The 25,025-nt window shown below is 39.3% G+C and overlaps 1 long non-coding RNA gene across 1 annotated transcript; it reads left to right on the top strand.

Annotated features, from left to right (window-relative positions):
- The first annotated feature begins 1,874 nt into the window (after positions 1-1,874).
- Positions 1,875-18,266, top strand: LOC121515590. Its single transcript, XR_005992381.1, has 10 exons — positions 1,875-2,051; positions 4,710-4,845; positions 6,014-6,098; positions 6,298-6,398; positions 6,494-6,577; positions 6,701-6,817; positions 7,979-8,063; positions 8,299-8,674; positions 11,853-11,911; positions 12,002-18,266. It is a non-coding gene; the product is annotated as an uncharacterized LOC121515590 (long non-coding RNA).
- Positions 18,267-25,025: the final 6,759 nt, after the last annotated feature.

The raw sequence follows: 25,025 nt of genomic DNA, 5'->3' as shown, positions 1-25,025 counted from the left end.
AAGGCTGTGTTGGGATCAGGTCTGAATTTAATTTTTGCACTAAAACTGTTTAAATTAGTAAACAGGGCACAGTATAATTCCTTAAATGCGCATAGAAGCTTTAAATACTTGAACTCCTCCAACCTTATTTTTCAGGACAGTGCTTGAGTAAACGCAGTATTATAATTTCTTAAACTGAACGGTTTCTGTCATTCCGTGGATGGTCTGACTTTAGGAGGAATTGGATGCGCATGTTGCGGGTACAGGTGGGAGGGAGGGATGACACACACTGTACAGGTAGGTGTTAATGATCAGGAGATCAGGGGGAATGGGCAGGTAGGGTGTTAGATGTCCGACGCAGGGCTCTATCTCTACATCCTGTCCGTTCAGCACTGTTTGAACGGGGAAAAAGAAAACTTATTTTCTCTAAACGTCTTGTTCGGCTCCCAGTGTGTGCGTGTGCGGGGGCGCATGGAGAGAGAGAGAGAGAGAGGGAGAGAGAGAGAGAGAGAGAGAGAGAGAGGTGGAGATAAGGCTGGACTGTTTCACAAACAAGGGGCGCAGAGGTTACAGGTGTGCAGGAGTTGATGATCTGTTACATTAGTGGACCTATTCAAAATGTTCAGGGTTCATGACGGCGCCCCCGTCAGCATGGTGCAACCGCCTATATCGCCCAGAAATGGCCCTGTCTGGTTGTCTAACTACGTATGTGAATGTATTTATCTTTGTATGCTTGACAGGGGAAATGCTGGGGAGTATGGGCTAAGGACATTTGCAGGCAGATTTGGGAATGTTTTTTCCTTTCTATGAATTGTTGTTTTTTACCTGTTCCTGCCTTGTTTAATTAAAAAATCTTCAATATAAAAAAGATAATAATTTTCTAGTATAGCTATTTAAAAATTAAATAAATGTAATTTCCCCATTTGTGAGCAATATTTTTACTATAGTTAAATTAAATTTATTTGCATTGTTTCACAGCGCTGTACTACACCTTTTGGACATTTTTAAGGGAGGAGCAGTATTGTATTTTACTCTGTTTTATGTGGATTTCAGGCTGTTGACCAATTCCATAAGTCCAGTGTTACTCAACACTCCTCAGCCAAAGAGCCAAATTGTTGAAAAATGCATGAGCAAGAGCCGCAATCTAAGTGGTGCAAAGTGGCAATAAAGATTGGTTAAAGGTAGCAAAACTGGTCAAACAGCAGCAAACAATGAGAGAAAAAGTGGTAAAAATGGGCAAGAAGTAACCAAAAAATGAGTTAATGGTGAAAAAAATGGGCTAAAAGTGGAAAACATTTGGAGAAAAATGACAAAAATGAGTGGGAAGTGACCAAAGAGTCAGTTAACGGTGGCAAAAATGGTCCAAAAGTGGCAAAAATGTGGTTATAAAAATGAGTGAGAAGTGAATACTGGGCAAAAATGTATAAAAAGGTGGAAAAACAGCATAACAGTGTCAAAAATGGGCAAGAACTGACAAAAAGAAGTAGCAAAAATGGGCGGCTAAAACCGGCAAACACTGAGGATTAAATGGCAAAAATGAGCAATAAGTGGAAAAAATTGGTGGGAAGCGACAAAATTGAGTTAACAGGGGCAAAAATGGTCCAAAAGTGGCAAAAATGACTGAAAAGTGACTTAAATGGGCAAAAAGCATGAAAGAGTGGCAAAATGGGAAATACCTTTCATTTAACTGCTCAAGGCTGCTTAAATGGGCGTTGAGGGTCACTGCTTTAGTCAATATTGATTTGATAATGTCGCTTATTACTAATAAAAAATAGGGGGCAGCAGAGTGACGTCACAGCCAGTCCGGCTGTGCTTCACGTGGAGAACGGTGGGGGGCGGTGGGTATTTAAACCAGTGCCAACACATGGAAACCTGTTTGAGGCAGCCATGGCGGATCCAGCGGTGTGAGAGTGCTGAATGAGCAGCTACGAACTTGTTCACAAACTACAAACGCGACTAAGCTTTCACCGGCTTGTCGGCACATGAGGAGCCGCTTCGGATAAAGAGCAGTCTGGATTTTGGGAGCCTTTGGCTGGAGAGCGACCCAAAGTTGGGCTGTTTCTGTTGGACAGGTGAGTCTGAATACTTCCGGTTAGCATGTGCTAGCTCGCCATGCTGTGGGCTTTTCAATTGAAAACCTATCATGTTCTCATTTAACTGCTGTTGTAGGAATACAGCATCTATGTGCTCGCTTAGTCTGTTGTCCACTCGTGCCGAAACATCTACGTTGGCATTCCTGATAGCTTGATAGCTCAAGCCAGGGAGTATCCGTAAATTAAGGATGCCAACTTTCACGCAATGAGCGTGAGACACAGGCAGTTGCCACCTAACACACGCGCTCACGCCACACAAGTAATTTTTGTCACGCAGTCAAATCCAAAAAGAGAAAGTTAAGTGACTTGTGAAGAGGATCGACCAATACAACAGTATCGTTTGGACTTCCTCCGTCATTTCACAGAATAAGAGCGCACAATGCAGCTCTGGCCTTTGAAGCTTTTATTTTGAAAGCAGATAGAACGGTCTTGTGCGCGTGCTACTGCGAGCTTGGCGGATATGCACGAGAACACTGCTGGAACTTCATTGAATTATATACGGCGGAGGATTTGACGAGACTATGGTAAGTTTTAGCCTCAGGGACGTCGTTTGGCCGTTTTGGTGGGGCTGAAGCCAAAATGTAGAGATACTCAGCCCATGGCCCTCCAGTCACCTGTGGCTCTTCAGTGCCAGGTCTGAATGAAAACTTTTATTTCCTTTTAATCCGTGTATTATTATCGTCGGGTGCGCGAAACGGAGGAACACCAGAGAGAGCAGAGGAGGTCCGCTGGTGGTGTAGTGTTCAAACTGAAGCTTCGTCCGTCCTGATTTTAACAAGTTTCTTCAGTCGCTTTCTGTCCATGCTCCCCCACACTCATATTTTCTGATGATCATTGCGATACACGTCGTCGATCATCAGTGACCCACACACACACACACACACTGGTCACATGTTGAGATAACATAATATCTTGTGAAACTTGTCCAAACGGTGTTTTACTTGATCTTTAATGTTCTGCTGATGATAAGTTCTGTCAAAAGAGCAGAAACAGGAAACCAAAGCTACAGAATGAGGCAGGGTGGAGCGATGTGTCTGAGAGAGCTGCAGGTGTGAGGCAGGGCCGGGTTTAGTCATTTGGAGGCCCAGGGCAAAGACCAATATGAGCCCCCTTCCCCTTTAGCTAAAAGCATCAAAAATGAGTGGTAAAAAATTAGAAAGCATCTCTTTTATGTTAATAAAGCAACAGAAGTACAGTAAATGTCCCAATGTAAGATATAAATACCCAAATAGCCAACCATAATTCATCAGCTCTTTGAAAAGCATCTCAGAGCTCAAACTAATATTTTAACACATCATTAGACAAGGTGGAATTTCCATAATTAAAAAATAAATGCTTATTATAAGTAACATATCCCTCCTCTAAACAGTATAGACATTTTATTGGACTATTGTATCCCATTTAATAACAGAATAATCCAACAATTAACTGTTTCATTTACTTGAGCTAATTACTCTACAAGAGTAAAGACAGAAATCCTTCAGATATGCCATGTTCCATCTTTATTGAAATTACAACACTGTAGAAAGCCATCTTTATTTTGACACCAGGTTTATTCATGTAGATATCGTAGTTTAAGAGATATATGGTACTTTATTAGGTTAGGCCATGTTATTTTTTCAGCTTGAGTCTTGGTAAGTTTCCTAGTGAAGAATTTTTACCTCCTCCAAGGAGGTTATGTGATCGGCAGGGTTTGTTAGTTTGTTTGTTTGTCAGCAACATAACTCAAATAGTTCTGGACAGATTTTGATGAAATTTTTAGGACATGTCAGAAATGGCATAAGGAAGAACTGATTAGATTTTGGGAGTGATCCAGATCACCGTCTGGATCCAGGAATTTTTTTAAAGAATTCTTCACTATTAGGAGATAGGGCTAATGGCGGAGGTCTGCACTCTCCGAGTGCTTTTCTAGTTCAGTTCTGTTTTTAATTAATTATTTGGAGACAGTAATTTTTGTGATATTTATTTAATTCAGCATTTATCCATTTCAATCAGTTTGTCGCTTTTGGGGGAACATTTCAACCCTTGTGTTAGTTTAAGACTGCGATGTAGTAGTGCCTGCAAAAGTGGGTATGCTCTTAATTTATGTACTATGTCTTTGTAGTGAGTGTAGTGATCCAGAGAAGGATAAACTGTTTATGTTGACTGCTTTTGCAACTTCTGCTGCTTGACTTTAAGAAGTAAGGATCAATGTGAAATTCTGATGAGGGAAATAAGCTGATAGAATGTAGCACAGCCAGCTCTGTTTGCATTGCTATATATCCCATAGGACTACAATGTGTGATCCCCTTTATTTTACTGCCCTACCCCTAAATTCTCACCAGAACAACCAAGGACAGTAGTTAACAACTAAGAGTGAAGTAGGGTGAGTCATGCCTAGGCCAGGAACAAAATGTAGCACAAATCTGCATGAAGGGATTGAGAAGTGGGGGTACTACAGACTTATAAGTAATTAATGGGTTTACTCCGTATACCTGTATGTACCCTACACTAAACCTAGGGTTTAAAGCAATAAACAAGACACACTTAGATGTCAAAAAGGAAGTTGTCTGAGACTCCCATCTTCAATCAACACAATAGTACATTATGCACAAAATGTGCCATGTTCTGCCCTGTGACATGCTCTCTATATTTTAGGGCCTTTGGACCTCCTCCATGTTGCTGACAAGCCTGGTTGTCTTGCAGCCAATCAGACAGGGACCTGGACTGAGAGAGGGAGCAGGACTTGCTACACCCTCACTATGCACTATACACCCAAGTACCTGAACCTCAGGTAAAAATAGTTTATTTTAGTGGTTGTTGTTGTTGTTGTTTGCAGATGATATTGATGCAGGAGTCTAGTCTTTTTAACTGGTACATTCTTATTTATAGCGTGTACAGTTACAGTTTGTTGTCACTATTATTGTGGTATGCTTAACCCTCAGGCGTCACTTTAATTTACTACCCCTTCAAACAATTAAGGACATAAATGTCCACTTCCAAAAAACTGCTATAAAAACTTAACAGATTTATATATTTTTTCTGCCTTTTTTTGCATAAATCTCTTAAACAACTTCAGCTGTGCTCAAAACTACTAAAATTCTGAGTATTTTTGAGGATTTTAACCCTTTAAATGCCAGTTTGATTACTTAAGGATCAAAAAATGTGGTTTGAATGAGAGTTAATGGGTCATTTTTGTCCACAAGTGACTTAAATGTTGGTAAATTTTAAATCGGATGCTAGGCAAAAACTAAATATGCATCAAAGTCAATATTTTGGCTAATGTTTGACATAACCAGGACTGATTTTACCCCCCCCCCCCCCCCAACCTTAGTTATCTGGAAAACAATTACTGTTTTGTGTGTTTTTTTTTTTTTTTTTTAAATAAAAAATATGACCATCCTGTAATCAAACTGGCATTTAAAGTGTTAAAATCCTGAAAATTATTCAATAATTGATTGTTTTGATCAGAACTGATGTTGATCAAAGATTTGACTAAAATTTAAAGGGTTAAAATCCTCCAAATGATTTAATGTTTGGTAGTTTTGAGCACAGTTGGAGTTGTTTAAGAGATTTATGCAAAAAAAAAAAGCAGAAAAAATATTAATATGTTGGTAGCATTTTGTTTGTGGTGGACATTTTTGTCCTTAATGGCTTTAAAGGGTAGTAAATTTGTTTCAGTGTTGCCCTGACCTATTAGAGGAATTGGAATTTGAATTCAAAAAATTACCTTGAAAGAAACTTTGTTGCAAACAATTAGACCATATGCACTAACACAGCCAAAATAAAGAGCAGGGAAAGAGGAAAAATTAGCCCAAATGGACAAATGTCCTTAGTGATGCCTGAGGGTTAACACTCACGGTACTTTTTTTTTTTTTTTTTTTTTTTTTTTTTTTTTTTTATAAATGGAGGGCTGTTGAATTTCTGGTTAACAACACTGTACCCTCTTACTGCTTCTGCAGGATTAACGTCACCATGGCATGTCGAGGACATAGTGAACAACTCCTGTCATGTTGCAGAGAAGTGATGACCTATCTGCTTTACATGGTGTGTACTGGAAAATAGCAATCTACATCCATTACAAACAAAGTTATTTAAAAACCTGCTTAGGCTGCTTCCCCCGCAACCCGATCTCGGATAAGCAGAAGAAGATGGATGGATGGTTATTTAAAAACAGACTGTTATGAAATTTTGTATGGTTGTGTGCAAAAAATCTGCCCCAAATAGATACAGGTCTATTTTTTAGGAGCTTTGGACCTCCATCTTGTTGCTGTGATGAGCATGGTTGCCTTGCAGTTGGACAAAGACCTGGGCTGAGAGAGGGAGCAGACTGTCTCTATTATTGTGGTATGACCCAGACTGACCCATACACTACTCCTGTATAAGTGGAAGACTGCTGATGTTCTTGTTAACAGCACTGTACCCTCTTGTTGCTTCTGCAGGATGGACATCATTGTGGCATGTCAAGGACATAGTGAACCAGACTGTCATGTTGCAGAGATGTGATGACTAATCTGCATTTCATGGTAAGAACAGGAAAACGGCATTTTTCTATCAATAACATACAAAGTTACACAGATTTTTTTTATTTGTATTTTTGTGGTTGGAGCTGGTATTTAACATGCAAATATGCTTTTTTAAAATTTTAGGACCTTTGGACCTCCTCCATGTTGCTGGGATGAGCATAATTGCCCTGCAAGGACCAGGACTAATGACAGCCTCACTAACACATAGGGGCTAAAGATGTCAAAGTACCTGAACTTCAGGTAAAATGTGTTTCTATTAGGGATTGTTGTTGTTTGCAGATGGTATTGTGCAGGAGTCCACAGTCTGTTTCTTTGTGTGAAGTAACGGGTGAATCAACCAAATCACAAAGCCTAGAAAACATAAATAGATGCTACATTAGATTTCAGATTGTATATTGATGTTGCTCAAGGCTGATCCATACAGTAGTCTTGTGTAAATGGAAGGTTAACCCTTAGAGCTCACACGGCATGGATCCGTGCCACAGGCACATCCCTTTATAGATCACTTGGTAACTTGAAGCGTAGGTCATAGACACGTTTTTTTTTTTTTTTTTTTTTTTTTTTAAAGAGTTCTCCGTTATGCCTTTCTGATTATGTTCTCCGTGCATTTGTAGCTCTTACAGAACATTTTCTAGCGAGCCCAGAACTTGGCTGACTTTCCAGGGTCTCTGAGGATGGTGTTGTTGCAAATAACAAGTGACAAGTCTATAAAAACTGTTAACTTTTGAATAAATAAGTCATAGCTACTTGTTTTTTTTCCCTCTGAAAGCTGACTTCCCTGTCATTTGTTAGCTAACCTCACTGTCCCTGTAGCCCTAAAGGATGCTATTTTTAATCCATTTTTAATCTATTTTTCGATCACTTACTAAGGCTTTCTGCCCAGGGCATTGCCATGTTGTTTACCGCAATGCATAGTGGGAGTTGTAGTCAACCAGTTGACTCTGCTGCTTTGGGACTACGATAAATGAATCTAAGTGCAAAAAATGCATACTTTTCTTCGTCCATAAATATGGATAGATATTTTGAAAAGCATTAGTCATAAAATGTTTTAATTTTTTTTACTGTTTTGTCCCCAAGAGACGGAAAACAAGTCTATGCTAAGAAAAGGTGTAGTCACTAATATTTTCTGTGTGTTATAAAAAAAAATTGCTGGGGTTCAAATTCCATTTTTTTTTCTTTTGTCTTTAGAGTCCCATAACTTGTTAAAAATTCAAGTGACATTACTGTAGTAGATATATTCTTAAAGCCAAGGTTGTCCTAAATAAAAACCCTTGACTGTGCAGTACAGGGTTGATGTTTTACAAGCTTTTTAAGACAAAATGTCCAGGCAGATATGACGGTGAAAAAAATAGCAGTGAGCTCTAAGGGTAACAGCGCTGTACTGTCTTGTTGCTTCTGCAGGATGGACATCATTGTGGCATGTCAAGGACATAGTGAACCACTGTTGTCTTGTTGCAGAGATGTGATGACGCATCTGCATTTCATGGTAAGAACAGAATAAACGGCAATTTTCTATCTATTATATAATAAGTTATGCAGATTTTCTTATTTGTCTTTTTATTTTGTTGTTGCAACTGAGTTATAAAAATGAGCAACTGAATTAGAGAAATGTGCCTTTTCTTTATAGTAGGAGGAAACAAAATAAAGGTTCCATGTGCATCAGCAATCCTTTCCTCTTTTATAGTAAGACAGTAATGAACCAGTTCTGTTGTGTTTTGCAGAGTTAAGACCATTGACACAGAGAGGGAGACTGCCCTTTTAAACCTGTGAACACATGAATGAGGAAAAGCAACAACCTTGATAAGAAGTGACTTCCAAGACCACCTTGACATGCATTTATGCTGTCCAGAGTTCCCTGCAGCGCTGCATTCCTTCTCATCACAGTGACACATTTTGGGAATTATCCCTCAATGCTTTCCTGGAGTTCCACTGCCAGAGCTGCAACTGGAGCCCTGAACTTCCCATGCCAATGGGTCCTTCAACTCAGAGGAGGAAGAGACACCAAGGATGGCGGGGGAGCCCTTTGTCCAAGCTGAGGTCTGGAAAACATTCTGCTCCTCGCCCACATACAGGCACTGGACAACAAAACCAATGATGGTAAGTGCTGGGACTGACTTTCACACTATATGTGTGCTCTTTTTGTGCACTAAACTGTGACATTGTCTGCTTGATAATAGGGCTGAACGATTTACAAAAATCTTAATTGCAATTTTTTTTCCCCCAATATTAAGATTGTGATTTAATGTACGATTATTTTTAGGTTCCCCGTCTTAAGTGTTGCTTAACAAACACAAGCGATAAATCACTCTTTATTAAAAAGAGCACCATATAAGATGAATAAAACTAGGAATACATAACTTTAAAAAAAAAAAAGGCATTTTGATCCATATCTTTTCTTGTTTTGAATAACAAAAATACATGAGTGAGAAAAGTAAGATTTATGTAAAAAAAAAAAGAAAAATCCACAAAAGAAACTCTGTATATAGTGTAGAGCAGTGATACTCGCCATGTGGCTCTTTTATGTTTTAATCTGAAATATTATTCCCCAGAAAACCTTTAAAATACTTTCTTTTTTTTTTAACCATTTTTGCCACTTTTCCCCCATTTCAGCTATCTTTTGCCATTAAATATCACTTTTTTGGGGCCATTTTGCAACTTCTTTTGCCACTTTTCCCAATTTATTCCACTGTAATCCAATTTTTTTTGCCCTTTTTCACCTTTTTTTTTCACTTTTTACCCATTTAAGTGACCTTTTGCCATTACATACCACTTGTTTGATTTTTTCCCAAAATTTTTGCTTTTTCTTTTTGTCACTTTTTTCCCCCCATTTTTGCCCTTTTTCTCTTTTTTGTCTTTTTTTTGCCCATGTAAGCTACCTTTTGCCATTACATACAACTTGTTTCCTATTTTTTTGCTCATTTTTGATACTCATGATTGCTTTTTGCCCATTTTAGTCACTTTTCACTCTTTTTTTTGCCACTTTTGGACCATTTTTGCTACTTTCTGACTATTTTCCATGTTTTCTCCCAATTTTCGCCCCTTTTCATCCATTTTTGCTGCTTTTTGACCATTTTTGCCACCTTTAACTTATTTTGATTGTACTTCATGCCATTTTGTCACTTTTCATCTCTTAGATTGTGGCTCTTGCAAAGGTATTTTTCAATATTTTGGGTCTTGGTTGAGTAACCCTGGTGTAGAGCATTAAACATCTACTGCAAAAAAGTGTGTCTGGTATTCTGACTCATTTCAGGTTCAAGAAATATTGCACTGTCTGAGATTAGAATATTGCAGCAGGGCATATTGCGATTTAATCTAATTTGCGATTAATTGCCCAGCCCCTACTTGATAAATGGTGTAATCCTTGATGTGCCCCCACTCTCTTAAAATAAATGTAAATTATGCCCAATGTAAGCATGCTATCTTTTGCAATATCTACAACAATACAGCTGCTTATATCCCTCCTAAAGTTAACTTCCTGGCAAAGCTAATTAAAAACAAGTCTGGTCTAAGATAGTTGGCTCATGCCCAACTGTAAACAATTGAGATATTGTAAAACTCCCTTTTAAACACTCAATATTTTTTATTCCTTTATATCGGTATCGGCCCCCAAAAATCCATATTGGTCTAATCTTAATGTAGAGTTAACACAGATGACATCAGAATGGTTTGGCTCTGCGTCATCTCCAAATTGACTGAATAGTAAATCATGTGGAGGCACAGCTGTGAGACTAAGAGTGCCTGAGGAAAGCGGACTATAAGGGGCAGTTTGTACACAAGATGTTTAAAACCTCTAAAGAGGATGCAAACTAGGGCTGGGCAATTAATCGCAAATTAGATTAAATCGCAATATGGCATGCTGCAATATTTAAATCGCAGACAGTGCAATATTTCTTTAACCGGAAAAGAGTCAAAATACCAGGTTAATAAAATGTTTTTAATGTTTATACCAGTGTTACTCAACCAAAGAGCCAAATAGAATGTGGCTCTTGCAAAGGCATTTTTCAACTAAGTGGTGAAAAGTGGCAAAAACAGCTTGAAGTAGCAATAAAAATTAGTTAAAGGTGGCAAAAATGGTCAAAAAGCAACAAAAAAGGGTGAAAAGAGGCAAAAATAGGGAGGAAAGTTGGAAAAAGGGTCAGAAAGTAGCAAAAATGGGTGAGAAGTGACCAAAAACGAGTTACAGTTGGCATAAAATGGTACAAAAGTGGCAAAACCATGGCGAAAAAAAGTGTGGAAAGTGACTAAAATGGGCAAAAACTAGGATAAAAGTGTTATTTAATGACAATTAGTAGCTTTAATGGGTGAAAATGTGGAGAAAAAAGGGTGTCAATGGGCAGAAATGGAATAAAAGTGGCAAAAAATGGGATAAAAGTGTAAAAATTGGCAAAAAAGTGGTATTCAATGGGAAAGGTTGCTTAAATGGGTGAAAAAAGGTGAAAAAGCGCACAAAAGTTTCCTTTTTTAAGGTTTTCTGAGAGAATAATATTTAGAATTAAGACCTAAATGAGCCACACATTAATTATCACTGATTTATACGTTATTCAAACCTTCCAGTATTTTTTTAATTTATTTTTTTAACAAAAATTTTACTTTTCTTGCTCATGCATTTATTTTTCTTCATTAGAATGTGAATATGAGAAATGATCATCCCCTTCAATAAAGCAGTTGATATCAAATTTGCTGTATGAGCCAAAATAGCAGAAAGATTTTTTTTCCTAAATTTAGACCTAGTTGAACTTATCTAATATTGTACTTGTTATAATATAGAATGATTTCTTGCTGATGTTTGTTGAACAACAGAAAAAAAACTGAGGAAGCTAAATAATCGCATTTCAGATCGCAATTGCAATATTGCAGGAAAAAATTGCAATTAGATTATTTTTGCAAATCGTTCAGCCCTAGTACAAACCAAGTTAGCTATGCTCTCAGGCTCTCAGTACTGCTGACAACTAGGACTTTAACACACTGTTGTCTCTTTTTCATGATTGCACAAATCTAAAAACATTAATGAAACTTGATTAATGTTGGTGTATGACCGATGGCACTGAGAAGAGGCTTAACCTGTAGCAGCAGCTCTAGATGAGAAAAGTTGTCCCTGCAAAAATACCTAATCAGTTGCTTACAATAAGCTGTGCTATTTATCTTATTTTTAGCAAAGAAGGTGAAGTTTTAAACTGTCAAACTATCATTTAGACTTCCGTAAATTAATGAAATTAAATGCTAAACATCTGCAAGTGTATTTGAGATATTCTGAGATAACTTTTTTTTTTTTTAGCACTCTGTCACATGAAGTCCATCTCACATGAGCAATGAAGAACCTTGATGAAATATCAGGTTAGTATTTACACTGAACTTCAAGATATTTGTAATAACACTGGAATGTTTTCTTTATTCTAAAATGATTCATTTATTTTCCCTTATTAGGTTCTTTTGAAGAGGATGGTGTGGTGATCTGTGATGTTGGCACACTCAGATCAGTAAGTGTCCTCTGGATGTGTAGTGCATCTTTGATAACACTACACTCAAAAAAAAAAAAAAACACAAGACAAAAGGGAAACCGCTCTGGCCAGGAGGACGCTGCCTCCTGCATAAATATCTATGGAACGACTGCCTGGACTAGGAGGGCATGCTCCCTTCTTTTTAACAAGGCCAGACGTCCACTCTGGTTTCCCAGCAGGCCAAATGTACTGTTGCAGTAACTGTGTGCACTTAGAAACAGTAAGTAGCAATAAAAAAGGCAGCATAAACTGGGTATGCACAGTTGTGTTAAGCCCTTTTAAAGTTATGTCACAGGAATAGAATATCTGGGGGATATTAGAGGACAGTAAGTGGGTAGAAATTGGTAGCAGAGACAGAAAAATGCTTCAGTCAAACATTCCTCCATGTAGGCCACCCAAATAAGAAAACTCTAGACATTTATACAGTCCACATGGTTCCTTGGCTCACAAAAGGTTCTGGATCTTTACACGGTCAAATTTTAATAACCAATATTAAAGAGTAAATGAAATTAAGTCCTTTGTCTAATAACCTAAAAAATCTATCACTTTAATCAATTTGATAAAAAAAAAGATAAAACTGCATAAAAAATGAAAATTCCTTAAATTGCAGAAGCTGCTGGTGAGGTTAAAGTGGAAATTTGGTGGGTGTGGCACCATCAGTAGGGCCCGTCCAGGCTGCTACAGGATGGCCGGGACCAAAAATGAGTGCTGCCTGTTGAGCTTTCGGCCATATTCAGCTTTGAGGCCAGGGCTACGCCTGTACCTCGCGCCGCTGTGTGACCGCAGCGATCACAGAAGGCCACACACTGCCGAGGCTTCATCAGCTGCTTCCTGTCTGTGTCCTCAGTCTGTTTCACAGCCTGGGCAGCTGCAACTGTAGACACCGCGGTGGTCTGAGCCAGGGCGTAGAGTTCCTGGCCTCATTTTTGTCCTGACTCGACCTGTGGCGTGGTCATCCAAGGCACTGTCACAACCACAAGACACAAATGTGTTAGATGATGTGGTGTTTGGTTTGTGCTGGTTGTCGAGTGGCCACAGGTAGGTTTGACTGTAACTTAGTGTTTGTGTAGTCAGGTGTTTAGGTGTCCACCTGTGGAAAGCTGACTTCCTGGGCACAGTGAAAGAAACATCTCAGACAGACTTGTGATCATCTGCTTCCTGGTTGGTTTTCATTTGCATTCAGGGTTGGGGTGAGAGAAGCATCTGCACTGATCGTTAGCTGTCTGTCTGTGGGTTATCCTGGAGGGTCTTGTCATGCCCATTGTCCCTGTGCATGGTGCTTTACAGGACCAGTGAGGCTTGAGGTGTAGAGTCTTGTGTCTGGGCGTATTGTGACTGCAGAAAACGCCTTGGTGTCCTGACAGCTCAGAATCCCGAAACCATATAATTGTGTACCTTTTACACAAACCCCTGAGCTCTCGGTACATCATGGTTCTGTGGTTGCTGTATGCTAAGATGCAGGACTCTCCCTTAAGCCTCGCAGGCCTTGTGGACACCAGGCATGGGGATTTGGGTTTGAGAAGACTCCTCAGGACAACCTGTAGACAGATGGCTGACTGATTAGTGTGCATGGTTCTCTGATTCTGACCCTTGAATGTCAGTGAGACTACCAGGTTGTGGCTGATCACATCTTTGCCAGAGATGGATCTTTTCACCGTGCACAGGAACTCAAATTTTCACAGTGGGATGTTTGTTTGTTGGGATCTGTTGTGATCCAGTGGGACAGGTTTAGTCAGCTGTTTCAGTTGTGTCACGTTTAAGGTGATAGGGTCTTTTCCCAGTGGAAGTAGCACAGGGTGTAGTGTTGGCACGTGAGTGCCGGACTGTTAGAGTAGCATCTTGTGCCCTTTGCATGCAGCATCTGTGGGTAGTGTCTGGTTGTCCTTCTGGCTCAGGGGTTTGTTAGAGGTACGCTTTTATAAGGTTTCGGGATTCTGAGCCTGTGGGATGACTAGATGCCACCTGCACCTGCCGTTTTCAAAGCAGCAAGATGGTTAGATTAAGGTTTTACTGGCCTACAGAGTTCCTAGTCTAGGGCTTCAGGAGGAGAGGCATTTCTTGGTGTGACATGCCTCTGCTCTTGGTTTGTCTGATGGTGAGTTGATGGTTGTGTAAAGTTTTCGGCTGCAGTTTCTAGAGGGGATGAAATCCCTGCTGGTTATGAACCTGAGGGTTTCTCTGTTTCTTTGTTGATCATTGAGTGGCCATAGCTAACAGTGTTTAAAGGTAGGGTAGTTTGTCATCATAGCTGGTAGATCACCCGAGTGAAAGGTTGGCAGATATCTTAGTGGTTGTGTAGTCAGGTGTTAGATGCATGCTTTAGACACTCGGGTGAAGGCTGGAGCAGAGCTGTCCACCTGTGGAAGGCTGACTTCCTGGGCACAGTGAAAGAAACATCTCAGACAGACTTGTGATCATCTGCTTCCTAGTTGGTTTTCATTTGCATTCAGGGTTGGGGTGAGAGAAGCATCTGCACTGATCGTTAGCTGTCTGTCTGTGGGTTATCCTGGAGGGTCTTGTCACACCCATTGTCCCTGTGCATGGTGCTTTACAGGACCAGTGAGGCTTGAGGTGTAGAGTCTTGAGTCTGGGCGTATTGTGACTGCAGAAAACGCCTTGGTGTCCTGACAGCTCAGAATCCCGAAACCATATAATTGTGTAACTTTTACACAAACCCCTGAGCTCTCGGTACATCATGGTTCTGTGGCTGCTGTATGCTAAGATGCAGGACTCTCCCTTAAGCCTCGCAGGCCTTGTGGACACCAGGCATGGGGATTTGGGTTTGAGAAGACTCCTCAGGACAACCTGTAGACAGATGGCTGACTGATTAGTGTGCATGGTTCTCTGATTCTGACCCTTGAATGTCAGTGAGACTACCAGGTTGTGGCTGATCACATCTTTGCCAGAGATGGATCTTTTCACCGTGCACAGGAACTCAAATTTTCACAGTGGGATGTTTGTTTGTTGGGATCTGTTGTGATCCAGTGGGACAGGTTTAGTCAGCTGTTTCAGTTGTGTCACGTTTAAGGTGATAGGGTCTTTTCCCAGCATCTTGTGTTAGCCTGTTAGCCTGTGCCTGTTCCTAGCTGCTTGTATGTCTTTTTGATTGATTGATGGTTTATTATGTGATCCATTGGTCACAGTTAGGTGATAGGGTGCTTCTGATAGACATGGTTTGTGGCAGTGAGCATAGACTCAGGATTACTGCTGTGCATTAGCAGAGATGACAGGTTGTTAGAGTAGCATCTTGTGCCCTTTGCATGCAGCATCTGTGGGTAGTGTCTGGTTGTCCTTCCGGCTCAGGGGTTTGTTAGGTACGCTTTTATAAGGTTTCGGGATTCTGAGCCTGTGGGATGACTAGATGCCACCTGCACCTGCCGTTTTCAAAGCAGCAAGATGGTTAGATAAAGGCTTTACTGGCCTTGCAAGACAGTGTTAGTGTAGATTAAAACTTTTTTGACTTTTAGGTTTTGTAAGAATTATTGGATCTAAGTGAGGAAGTTTAGTTGAAACTGCAGCCCCACAATGCCTTTGTGTTTTGTGTGTCTGACTAGTCCACCGGTGATCATGTGACAGGCCTGGACTTGGCGAATCTGAGGCCAGTAACTATGTGTCATGGTGAAGACTTCCTCGGGGTCTGTGCTCTGCACTGTTCAGGTTGTGTGATGGTCTGACAACATTCCATTACAGACATCACATTTTTTCATTTGTTTAATTCCATCTCTGGCTGTTTCCTGGCATCTGGAAGCCACATTGTTGCTGATATTAAGCTCGGGGTGGTGTTGCCTCTAGTGATCGTTAAAGCGCTCCTCAGCAGCTCGATGTACAGGTTTCACCCTGACCTCTCTGCTGGATGTGGCCAGAGGCTCTACAGGCAGCAACAATGGGGTCTCGGTCCTCCTGTTGCAGCCTGGGCTGGACGACACGGGGTGCCACATCCACAACCTCACCAGCAGCTTCTGTCGAGGAAGCTGGGGCCATTATGAAAATGGCCTCAGCTTCCTCGACAGGAGGGCCAAGGTAGCTGAGGGCCGTTACTAAAACAGCCCCCAGCTACCTCGGCGGGGGGTCCAAGGAGGTCGTAGGGCCTTCTACTAAAATGGCCCCCAGCTTTCTTGGCTTGAGGGCTGTCTACTTCATTAGCTAAAAGCTTTAGCCGTTCCCTTTGGAAGAGCTTCTAGGAAGCTCTTCCTGATCTAGGAAGGGTTGGTCTTACCCTCACAGCCTTCCTAGATCAGGATTCACAGAACTGGTGCTGAACTACTGGTTGACAAAAAGATTGAGTGGTACAGTCAGCACACAGTATATTGGCTGCCTTTAAAACACAATGCTACTTTCATTATACAAGGAATGAGTGAATTCCACCACATGGGTTCACTTTCAGTGTGCACACAGTGAAATGCAGCATGTCTTGTTTGCTTGGCCTTGCATAGCAGTGTCATCTCATCGAATTATCTGTTTTTTCACAATGAAACCTCACGAGTGCCAGCTGGCCAGTGTGTTTGATCTCTGCTACTACTATATCTCTACGTCTGCCTGAACAAACATTTTCAGACTGCTCAGTGTTTGGGGGGGGGGAGGTCTCACACTCATCTAGTATAGATTCAATAGTTAACCGCATTATCCCTGAAGTAGGGGCAAAACTACAGGATTGGATAAATGTTAGGCCTATTTTTGTTTGGATTTATCTTTATTTTCATTAACTCTTAATTTTGTTTTGTTGGTTTTCTGGATTTTTAGTTGGTTGTAGGGCAAAATATCAGATTGCAAAATGTGCAATTTTTATTCAACCTGAATGTGTCAAATACCATTTAATACATCTTGCAAGCATTTGTTTGTTTTTCTAGAATAATTTGCAAAAATGATTTGTTCCCTTCAGTACAAAAAAATTGTATCAAATTTGCAGTACAAGTCAAAATATTTATTTTAAGTTGGTTGTTTTTGCAGAATTTTTCAGCCCTAGTGTTATGTACTCAATATGGTATTTGTTATAATACAGAATCATTTATTGCTCTGTTTTATTAAAACACAAGATGACGGATTTAAAAATCCCATATTAAATGGCAAGTTAATAATTTTGCACCAAACTAGGACTGAGGATTTGGGAAAATTTATCATAATATATTTTGTTACATTTTGTTGAGTCTAGAGTTTTTCTATCATGATAATTTGCTTTTCTATTATCTTCTAATTTTTTCCATTTTAGTCCAACTGCCTTGTTTCCTTGTCACAATGCGTTAATGGCATTTCCTCAATTTAACGTTTTATCTTTGTTTCACTATTATTTTTTGTTGTTCAAGTTTTTAAGTTGTCATGTAAAGTGTTATCACAATGAACTTTTATTGGATAATCTCACATCTCTAGATTGTTTCTGTCGGTCTTTTCAGTTGCTGGTATTGACCGATAATCCTGAGGAGTCAATAACTGTAGTGTAAATCCTGCAGCCATTATATGGTTGCAGGATTTACGCTACAGTGGTGTCTCCTGTTGCCTGCTGACTGTGACAGCAGCAGAGATTGTTGGATTAAAAATGTTGGCTGTAATTTGATAAATCTAACTTTAGTTAAAAATTATCTGATTCTGGTTGCTTTACCAGCAGCTAACAATTTTAATCCAACCATCTATTGGTACATGCAGTTTTAACTTACCTGTTTTTGCAAGCAGAGTTATGAGATTACTTTAGGAAACATCTTGGGATGCATGATAGTGGTTTTTTTTTTGTTCTGATATGTTGACATTTACAGATTGATTCTGATAGCAGTATGGATACCAATATTTACATGTTTTACAAACCTAAAAATCGACTATTTTGTAGTTTATATGGCCAAAATTTATAGTCAATGTATACTGATATTCTCAGCCAAAATACCAGCTGTAAATCTCATCAGTAACTAAAAAATGGCAAATACCAGCAGATGTCAAACTTTCTATCTGCTCATACTGATATCAGACTGTTAATATCATGCATCCCAAGAAACCTCTACAGATCACTCAAGAACAGTTGGTAATATACTAAGTAACTTTAAAAACACACATTGAAATTCATGAATATATTACTTGTAATTCATGAACTTTATTTCCAATTATAGTTATTATTCTTATTGCACACATCTTGTGGGAGACATGCACACAAAAATCAGGAATCAAGGAAACAGTTTATTCAATCACGCAATAAAAAGTTGACAATACCACCCATTCTTACAAGTCCAAATTTCAGTATCTGGTATGACCTCCATTTGCTCGCACAAAATCGGCCACTCTCCGAGGCATAGATGATATGAGGCCATTAATCTCTCTGTGGGATCACCTGCCATTCCTCCTGAAGAGCTGTACGCGCCCACACGTTTTTAGTCAACAATTTATCCCATCCCAATATTTCACTCACCTACCCAGTTTATACACTTGTGAGTACAACTCTCATGAATTGGTCTGTGGTTGAGAAAAGGCACAATCAGTCATGCAGAACAAAGGTATATTGTGTGTCTGAGAAGTTGTTTGAAGCATCTGAGTACATCTCATGACAATTCTAGCAAATTTCACAATGTGTGTTTTTAAAGTTACTTAGTGTATGTTTGCCAGTTTGTCCTTTTAAAAGAATGTAACTGGTCTGAAAAAAGCTTTGTGCTTTCACTTCATGACTCCTAGAGCAGTTCAGAAGTTGGCTGATTCTCTTTTATACCCTGTAACTGGTTGCAAACATGCTCTCATTCAAACATACTTCTATATTAGAATGGGTTACCACCACAGCAGTGGCAGCTTGTCCACTTCCTCATCTTCCCCTTGTTCTGTCAGTGTCGAAGATTTCACCACTAATTATTGACCTGTTTAAGACAGAATTAAATCTTAACCTTGATAATCAATAAAATTTTGTATTAATTTGTACAGTGTTAAATAATCAAATGGTAGAATCTGTAGTCTCAAGAATTTGGTGTTCAAAAATAACAAATTCTAACCAAAAATATTAAAAATTAAAATTCTCAAACCTGTTGACTGGTTTAAAATTTTTCAAATGTATAGACTGCATTCATTAAAACTCATTTAGTTATTGTTTTGTTTTCTCCACATTTTTAAGGTATCCTCTTGTGTTGACTTGAAATAAAATAACTTGACCTAAAAATTAGTTTCCTGTTTGTCAAAAGTTTTGCATATTGGGTGATCCCTATGCCTTGTGTGTTTTGTTTTTGTTTAATAAATGTTGCTGTGAACATAAGGCTTCTGTTGTGATTGTTTGATAATTATGAGTTAAAGATTTTTATGGGGTTTTACCAGTTTTATTGACTGACAAGTAGCCCTTACAGAAGCTTGTCAAGCCTGGGTTTGGGTGGCTTTTCGAGGTCTTTAAAAATTAAATCCACATCAAATCTGCCATTTAACTTTTGTTTTTTAACCCATTTTTAATCTAATTTCTATCTTGCCTTTAAATTGTAAAAGGAGCAGTAACATTTAAATGATCACCTAGTTAACAGCATTTAAATTTCATCTCCACTTTGCACAGTGTGTCTTGAAAGAGACATTTAATTTCTAATTTTCAGAAATTTTTCTAATTGAATTATTTTGGGTCCAAAAATGCAGATTCTTACTCAAAATCTTGTTCAATCGTTGTTGTTTTTAGTATTGGTACTTGCATTTAAATCAATGAATGTAATTGTTTTTGCTTATTTGGACAATTCACGTACTCCTCGTCGACTTGTATTACCTTACGTAGCGGACTTGCCTCTGGCAATATGGCGGCTATTTTAACGTACAGCCAGCCAGTCAGTGAGGCGTCTACAGACATGGACAAAAGTATTGGCACCCCTGTAATTTTTCCAGAAAGTACACCATTTCTCCCAGAAATTGTTGCAATTACAAATGTTTTTGGTTTAAATGTGTTTATTTCCTTTATGTACATTGGAACAACAAAAAAAAGCAGAAGAAAAAAGTCAAAACTGACTACCCCAGCCAACTGGGGGATCATGGAGATGGCAAAATTGGGCAAAAAGTAGCAAAACGAAGTCAGAAATGGGCGAAAATTGGTTAAAAAAAAAAACAAAGGCCATTGGTCAAAATTAGCAAAAGCTTGTTGAAGAAGCTGAGGATAGCTACGTTGACAACCCTGTTCCATCGACCTCTGGACTCAGCTCTTTAGTGCAGATGTGTCGAACATGGGAGGACAGTGACTCCAACGAGGAGGAAGAGGAAGCATATTTTGATATTCTAAACTGATCCAATTTTATCTCACATTTGACCCCTAACTTTTATTTTTTATTCCATATTTTGACCTTTTTAGACTTACAATTTAAAATTTTAACTCATATTTAAATGTTTTGAATACAATTGAGAATTTTTAACACATATTTTGACATTTTAAATTTATGATTTCAACTTTATCTCATATGCCTTTTAAAAACATTTGGACTTTTTATTTCATAGTTGAACTTTTAGATTTAAATTTTTATTTTGTATTGTGAGTCTAAAAGGTCAAAATTTGGGATTTAAAATCACACACAATTTTAAATTTTCTTAAACTGATCTAAAAAAAAAAGAAAAAAAATCATGATTTCAGCTCTCTCTAATATATTTGCCTTTTAACATCACTATTTTAGCTTTTAATTTTGTGTTTTGACCTTCTGAACAAATAAATTTGACATTTTAATGTGTCTTTAAACGTATCATTTTGACTTTTTAAAATCTCAGAATCATTTGTAGTCAGGGCTAATTTTTATTCTTCCCCCATAATTCATCACTGGTGAAAATGAGATTGGCCCCGTTAGAATCTCGGGTTAGACGTAAATTCAGAATCCGCCCCCTGCTGTGATTGAGTTTGACACCCCTGATCTACACAGAGCCCAGACAGCTGGGCAGCGAATAGACGGGTCTCTGTACTCAGTATGATCTCAGTGTCAGTCTCTGTCACAGTCAGATGTCCTTGAGTAAAACATGCAGCCCCTCCTTTATTACTCATACAGTCTGACTACATAAAACTTCTCTTGAAATGTAAAATTCTCACAGAAGACTAACTTTTGCTGTAGTGGTACTTCATGTAATTATTATTTGATATCCTCACCTCACCTCACCTCACCTCACATGTGATGCTCCCCATCTGTCGAACATTTCCCTTTGTGATGCAGAGAGCCTGGACCCCCTGCAGCTCAACATGCGCTCAGTGAAGTGGCAACAGCAGGTCAGTTTGAGGGCGGCAGACTGTTAGGTGTTAAGGTCTCTGCACACCGAGGCAGTTTTCTTTGGATGTATTTTTATAATCAGTAATTTGATGATAAAAAAACATTGCACGTATTCAATAAAAAATGTGGCAGTAACACCTGATGGTTTCATACTGTGAGGACAAAAAGCAAGGATGAGGATTTTGTTGTTCTTAAGGTCTTTACACTCTGGGTCTGTTATTTTCTGATCCCTAATCTGAAAAAACGTCATGCACTCGGACCTTGCACACTGAAGCCGATGTGTTTTTGTGTACCTTCACTGCAAAGATTTGTAGAATGTGTCAAGAAAGAATAAAGCAACAGGTGCTGATCTGAGTCATCAATCACCCATCCCTGTTATATTTCCATGACTGATATCCACATAATAAATGAGCAAACTTTGGTGTTTGAAATGGGGTTTCAGTGTGAGAGACAGAGGGAGAGGAGGAGCCTGTTCCGAAAAAAAAACATGTGAGAGACGAATGTTTTTTAGCGTGCGAAAAATTTGGATGAAATAAACAGACTCAGCATGCAAAGGCCTTTCAGCTCCTTGAAAGGGAAAAACATGGGTACACAAAAACTAAAATGATAAACATCAATAACAACTAGTTAGATCTGATCAGCTCAGGTGACCTGCGATCAGCATCAGAGCACACCGCCGTCTTCACCCGGTTTCTCCTATATTTCCCTCTGTGGATGGACGTAACAGCTCTGGTGTTTTGTTTTAACTAGTGATCATGTCATCTGGGGACTTTCATTCCATCAGCTATTGAAAACAGGTCTTGTTCCTAATAGTTTTAACTGAGACCAAAGATTTAAAATGAGATGAGACTTGTAACTGTTTGCAATGATCCACTCTGCAACGTTTTAAACACCTGCCAGTTCACACTGCTTCAAGCGACTGAGACGATGAACCTTTGTCATGGCAACAACTCTCATGGTCTCTCTCTTTTATTATTTATTTCTGAAGTAAAAGCACACTAAATATGCCGCTGCTACAGGGATAGTACTACACATTATTCTATCATATATGGGTGCACATACGTGTTCCTTTGAGCACAAGTTTGATCATAGAAAAAAGGGAAAGTCACGGGGAGGGTGATCAAGTCAATTTGATTCGCTTGTGGGCCGGAAACTGCTTTACTGAGAGCGCTGTGTGAGCTGGCACGCAGCATGATGAAGAATTGAACCATTTTTCCACAGTTGTGGTCTCTTTCTTCAGACCTGATACAAGTGTTTCAGGTTGAAGCTTTGCAAGAAGGATCCATCAGATGACAGATATGGAATCTGACCAATCCAGTGGCTTTGTAAGGGTGCAGTAACAGCGAGTTTATCTTTGGAGAAGGGAAGCAGAAGAGCGGTGAGAAGTGTCTGAAATCGGAGTCTTTCAGCACAATGAAATGCAACTGGTCTACCACCATTGGGAATTTGCTGATCTTTCCATAACATTCAGCAAGAAGTGAAATAATTATTGATTTTTATTGAAGACAGTAATGAGCACCATCGTCTTTAATCACAGCGATGACAAGGCTGAAGGAGGTCCAGTTTTGTCTGGAAGGAAACATTGGTCTGTACAACGAGTGCTGTTAAAAAGAACAAACAGTGCTGTATTCAGAGTGGTCTGTTGGCTGCAATGCTGCTGTTTGGCTCAGAGAAAGGAAGAGTGATGAAGCTGAGCTGTTATTCTGGGTGGTAATGAGATAACTTGGCCTTTGTGGACAGCAGTAAAAGCAAGGCGATGCCCAGCAGAGCCCCTCTCACTTTGACCCAATGGCTCTTTTTATTCCTTTTTTTATACTTCCATTTATCAGACACATTTTGGACTGCCCTCGTATAATCCTCTCTGGCTCTTTGTGTTTCTCTGTATTCTAATATTTCTATTTCCTTGCTCCTCTTCTGTTATTTGTTTGTCCTACCTCGGCTCTGTCACGCTCCCTCTGCAGTGTTTGGGAGCTGCTGCAGCCATGAATGCTGTTATTGTGGAGCATCAATGCTAATATGCTGCGTTTATGCCTATGGCAGACAGTGATAAGATTTACATGGACGCAGACACGCTGACTCTGTTCTAGCCAGCAGTTGGCACCGCTATAAAGAAGGCTTAGTAGCGTATCAGTGCTAATATGAAAAGCTTGGCCTGGCGGTAAACAGTCGGTGACATATTTACATACACATAGAAGACCTGGCGGGGTTATCAGAACGATTGGCTCGACTATAAAGAAATGTGAGGTAGCAGGGTTAGATATGTGCGCGTGTGAAGTGAAATTTCACCTCCTGTGTAAATGCTGCCCTGTGGCATCATGCAGCGCTGCAGCTGAGAAGAGAATATAAGACATTTAAACATGTGGGCTATATGGGGGTTGAAAAGAGAACGGGAGCTAAAAAGGTAATTGTGCTTTCTCTGCACACATTTCATTTTTATCTTTGCTCATCACAAGGTCATGGGGTCAAGTTTCAGGGAACAAATGTCCTCAAGGAGACAGGAAGTTAAGTCCAACAAAAGCAAGTGTGGCTGTTGTGCATGAACTCCAAGACCTGATTTAAGACTGTGCTTCCCAGCATTTATGAAAGAAAAGAAAGAATTAAATGGGCTTGTAATTTTAACTCACATGCACTTTACCAGCAATATTCATGGCTCTGACATCCCAGCAGTTTCTCTCATTTATGCATCATGTACAACCAGAATTCCTAAAATGCTGGGACAGTGTGTAGAATGTAAATAAAATCATAATTTAATGATCTGCAAATTAAAAAAAAAAAAACAATAAACAACACATCACATGTTGAAACTGAGACTTTCTACCATTTCATTAAAAAATATGTGCATATGTTGCACACTTGGACAAAAACAGGGACTTCAAGGAGTGCATGGGTTTGTTTAATAAACTTTTGACTGTAAATACAAGAACAGAAGCACATCAGTTTAGTGTGGCATCATACCAGCGGGCATTTCAGTCTACTGAACAACATGTACACTTACTCGCTCACTGACACATGCTGCTAACAAATGTTTGTTTCTTCTGTCATTCACACTCACATTGAAAATATTCTGCACACTCACACAGCACAAATTAAAGCAGGAAGTCTGATAAACTACTGGCATCTTTGCGGGCAAAATACATCAGGTGCGGCACTTTAAAGACTATCAAATAAGTTGCAAACTTCGACATAACATAACTTACATACGCTCACAGATGCACACACACACTTGTTACACATCTGTACTATTATGTTTATACATAGTTTCACAGTTTATCACTTTGCTCACCTGTAAATACAAGAACACAAGCACATCAGTTTAGCGTGGGATCATACCAGCGAGCATCTCGGTCTACTGAACAACGCATGTGCAACCATGCGTCAGCAAGACCACTTGGCTGCCCCAAACAGTGCCTGTGTAACTTTTACTTGCTTTACCACAAATAATCCTGCTAGAACTCTACTAGTGTTTTGTGCATGGATATATCCGGTTGGAACTGAACTAAGTAATTTACAAATTAATATAAATTTAAATATATTAAGGGTGGGGGGGTGTTCCTTGAGTCCATTCAAATGAACAAAAGTGTCCATTAACATGCTTCACATTTCTATGGGTCCAACACATATTTTGAATTCAATGGCAGCATCATGTCTCAAAAAAAGTAGGGATGGGGCAACCAGAAGGCTGGAAAAGTAAGTGGTACTAATGAAAAAAATAATAATTAGGTTAATTTGCAACAGGTCAGTAACATGGCTGGGTGCAAAAGGAGCATTTTAGAGAGGCAGAGTCTC

The sequence above is a fragment of the Cheilinus undulatus genome, linkage group 2 (assembly GCF_018320785.1).
Source record: "Cheilinus undulatus linkage group 2, ASM1832078v1, whole genome shotgun sequence".
In the NCBI taxonomy this organism is placed as follows: domain Eukaryota; kingdom Metazoa; phylum Chordata; class Actinopteri; order Labriformes; family Labridae; genus Cheilinus; species Cheilinus undulatus.
This window is presented reverse-complemented; position numbering and strand designations above follow the sequence as displayed.